Source organism: Benincasa hispida, unplaced genomic scaffold (genome assembly GCF_027475165.1).
Source record: "Benincasa hispida cultivar pf3 unplaced genomic scaffold, pf3_genome.v1.1 HicScf1187, whole genome shotgun sequence".
Lineage (NCBI taxonomy): Eukaryota > Viridiplantae > Streptophyta > Magnoliopsida > Cucurbitales > Cucurbitaceae > Benincasa > Benincasa hispida.
In genome coordinates, this window is record NW_028325507.1 from 2,139 (window position 1) to 6,193 (window position 4,055).

Below are 4,055 nucleotides of genomic sequence, written 5' to 3' on the forward strand. Positions count from 1 at the left end.
ATGATGTCAGTTAGGAACTGACATCATGCCCATGCCATCATACATATTACGATAATGATTAGGTACGATATCAGTTTGTAACCGACATAATATGAGTCATGGATGATAGTTAGGAACTGACATTGATTCTAATCAAAGTTGTTTTGTTTAGATGACATTTAATAGCTATTATTATTGTATTCTACAATGTCATTTTAACACTGACATCATATCTGATAGGACCTGCAACAAATCATTAGAAAAATATGGAACCAAAATCCTACATAAACGATTTTTATAATACTAATAATTCTCTTCCTCCTTTTCGATTAATTTCTCCACATAAATGTTTAGCAAAACAAAGACAAACTCATAGAAAACAGATCTGTTATATCATTTCAATATTGATGATCAAATCATAATTGAATTTCAATAAAGTTACACATCATGTTTTCAAACCTATATAAAACGTATAAGATCTATATAAATTTCACTAAAAAAACATCTCCAACAACTTGACAACCAAACAATACTACACAATATGTTTCAAAACTACACAATGCCTATGATATTCTAACAAAATTTCATAAAACTCTCCGACAACTTGACAACCAGATAAATTGCACAAAATGCGTAAGGATACCAAATGTTCAGAGTAAAAACCAAACAAATATATATTGTGACACTATATACATACAATCCGATCAAGTGTAGTTTGAGATATGCTCTGTCCACTCAACTCGGACCTCAACGAGTTCTTCTTAGGTAAAAGGCTTCTTAGCATTAAACTACATCAAAGCAAATAAATTAAAAAAAATATTGCAATAAATTCATTAATACTAAGTTCGCAATAAATAAAAATTTAAAATAGTGACATAAAAGGGACTTGATAGGAGTATACGGATAATGTAAAACCTCTGTCAAACTTCATCACATAATACCCACATTCCACGTAACCTTTTTGGCGAGCACACTAAAACATAAAATAAATCACATATTTAGAACTACCACCAAATATACAACTAGCATATTCAAATAACATCATATCATAGACAACAAAAAGGCAGTTCATGGCTTCATCAAGTAAACAACCATCTAACATGTTCAAGTCCTAACCTTGCAATTCTCACCACCAATGGAAAAGGAAATTACAAAACATATAATTCTTGTAATTAAAAGTATAATCCTTTTGTCAATCAGTAAAAGGAAAGCTAATTATATTACAAACTTGATTTTATGGTTTTAGTTTCAATTTTGAAGTTAAGCATCTTACTTGAAAACAACAGTCACAATCAGCCTTCATCTTCTTTTAGAGAATCTAAATTCAAAAAGGTTTTCAAAATAAGCACATCATCTTCTTTCGGATTCCAAATTTAGAGAAGAAAATAAAAAATTTGTAGAACAGGTACCGACTACAAAATCAAGAATTTTGATTGAAATCCTCACATCTCTCACTATCTATAGCTATCTAACACCAAGATTTGTGTTCTTTAGTAGATTTAGTAAAAGAAATAAGTCTAAGAAGAAAAATCTCCACCTCCTTTCTATGGTTTGATCCTTCATTTAAAAGAGGAATTATTGTATATTTTTTTCTTTTGGTAAAGAACAACACAATAGCACCTTTTGTGTTCATTATATCATCCAAATCCATCTCAGTAGCTTTTGTTTGTTACATGACCAAATATAGAAAAACATAGAAAACGGTAGTAGTTCAGAAAAGACTTAGAATGTAGGATTATATTTGTAGTTTTCCTTCTCTTGTGATTTGAAAACTCAGAAGGGTCTTTATTTTTATACCAAAACTGAAGCACTTTTGTTTTCGTATATAATGTTCTTTTTCTTATCCTCCACTACTGATAACAACAGTTTCCCATCTTTTAGGAAAAGTAAACTAAAGAAGAAGAAGAAGACAATGAACTCTAGTTATGTGTATAAAATAAAAAACAAAACTTCAACACCAATCTACCATTTTTAGAAGGAAGATTTTGTCAGTATTTCCAATAAGTTGCGAAATACACTGAATTTATTTCCAAATCATGATATTTTCATGCCTAGAATACATCTATTCACATCCATCTAAGAATGAGGAAGCAATTTGATGTAAAAATTAATAAATTAGGCCAAGAATAGAGAATATCTTAGAAACTTGACATAGAACTGATCGAAATTTCAATGTGGAGTCTTACTGAGTCAGAGATGCTAGATTTCAAACGTTCTTTGTCTCACGTTTGACTCAGCCGACGCCCCAGCAGAACATTTAGCCGAACTGATGTAAAGTCGCGAATCCTTCCCGTTGAACCCTTGCCCCTGAGCCGAACACAATCGAACGCCTTAAGCCTCGACACCAAACACAGCCAAAAGCCGAGAGTCGTGAGCCCTTTATTAGGAGGAAGGCCCAACGAAACATTAAGAAAATAAAAGAAGAAGAGGGAAGAAAAGATCAGTCACCTTACCAACCATCCAAAAAGGAATAATTTCTGTTATTAATTGGTTTATGACCCTGCTTTAGGGTTTTGTTGTATATAAATCTCTAAGGCCATCTGAGCCGACTGACAAGGAAAATACAATATAGAAAAATCCTCTGCTAAATATTGGTCTTCCTTTTTCTTGCTCCTCTATTGATTTTCTTATTTTGGTATCAAAGCCTTATGGCTAACCCCTCTTCACTTGAAAACACCATGCACCGGAAATTTCACCTTTCGACCGCTCAATCGACTCCTAAACCAAGATACCTCAATAAAGCTAGGTTGAAACTGTTGGAAGTAGTGAGGGAAGAAGTCATGATCATTAAGCACTCTAATTCACTAATTTTAACATTAAACCAAGCAGGTTCATAAAATAGAAAAAGGGTTTCAACAACATACCTGGAAGACTTTCTTCAATCCACGAACTGGATGTGAACTATCATAAGATCTTCTCTACTATTCTCTAGAAACTTGATTGAGTTGTGGGATTCAAAATAAGCTAGATCAAGGGAATTTTGGACATGAACACACTGGTTTAAATAACACTGTTTGCATGGCCTAAATATCAAATAAAACTTGAGTTTTATACCAAACTCTCATGCAATCAGATTGCACAACAATTAAACAGCTCCTACTTGAGATCTTGAGTGGATTTTGGTGAATTTGTGTGTGAGGTGCTTCAAGTTTTAAGTGGTTTTTCCAACTTTAGAAAATCAATTCTTTTAAAAATGATTTTAAATCAATTATTTGAAATTTCTCTAAAATTCAATTTTAATTTAATTTTCTCTAAAAAATCAATTTTAATTTAATTTTCCAAAAAATTAAATTAAACATTGATTTTCTAATTTTGAATTTTCAAAAAATTCAAAATTTCAATTTTAAATTTAACTGATTTAATTAATTCTACTAATTTAATATCAAATATTAACTTAATTAAATACCAATTCCACTACCATGAATCTCTCTATTCATGAAATTAATATTTAAATCATATCTAAATGTTATTCGATTCTCCAATTTCGTTTAATTTGATAATTAAACGTGTAATTATATCACAGATAATTATTAATTCCCTTAATTTAAATTTGAACGTTTCAAATTAACTCATCACGTTATTCTAAGGTTTATTCCGTTTGTGAGCTAGTAGGGAGACCTATGGACCTACAGATCATGGGCTCCAACAATCCGAGATTAACCGACTAAACTCTTTAACCTAATTAACCATCATTCGTTAACTATCGGGTCACTCCACTAAAGCCCAGTAGTTGCATTCCCCTCACTATAGATATATTGTGTCCACTCGATATAACCATAATTAGTAAGTTAACCCTACACAGGTTGTTCGTAATAATAGCTGGGTCAATAGCTGTTTTACCCCTGAGATTACCTCTTGTTTCTTAAATCCCACTGATTCTCTAATGAACAATTGGTTTGAAATCCAATCATCAAATCGAGTCCCTCTTGAGTCAACAAGAGGGTGGGGTCCCTTGTTCAAAACTCGGAGTCAGCAGTTAAAGAAACAACCTCTCTACTAACCCTAAAGCGGGTAGGAGTGAATTCCATCTTACACCCTATATCCCCAGCTATCTACCCGGTCTTACTCCTGAAATG

General features: G+C 32.1%; 1 long non-coding RNA gene across 3 annotated transcripts; it reads right to left on the reverse strand.

Annotated features, from left to right (window-relative positions):
• Positions 1–352: 352 nt before the first annotated feature.
• On the reverse strand, positions 353–2,593 carry LOC120086869 (uncharacterized). 3 transcript variants are annotated; one of them, XR_016525794.1, is made up of 4 exons: positions 2,428–2,584; positions 2,166–2,286; positions 895–952; positions 353–767 (listed from the first exon to the last, which is right to left on the reverse strand). It is a non-coding gene; the product is annotated as an uncharacterized LOC120086869 (long non-coding RNA). The 3 variants fall into 3 exon arrangements; XR_016525792.1 differs by having other exon boundaries at positions 2,166–2,316; positions 2,433–2,558; XR_016525793.1 differs by having other exon boundaries at positions 741–952; positions 2,166–2,316; positions 2,428–2,593.
• Between the last annotated feature and the right edge of the window lie 1,462 nt (positions 2,594–4,055).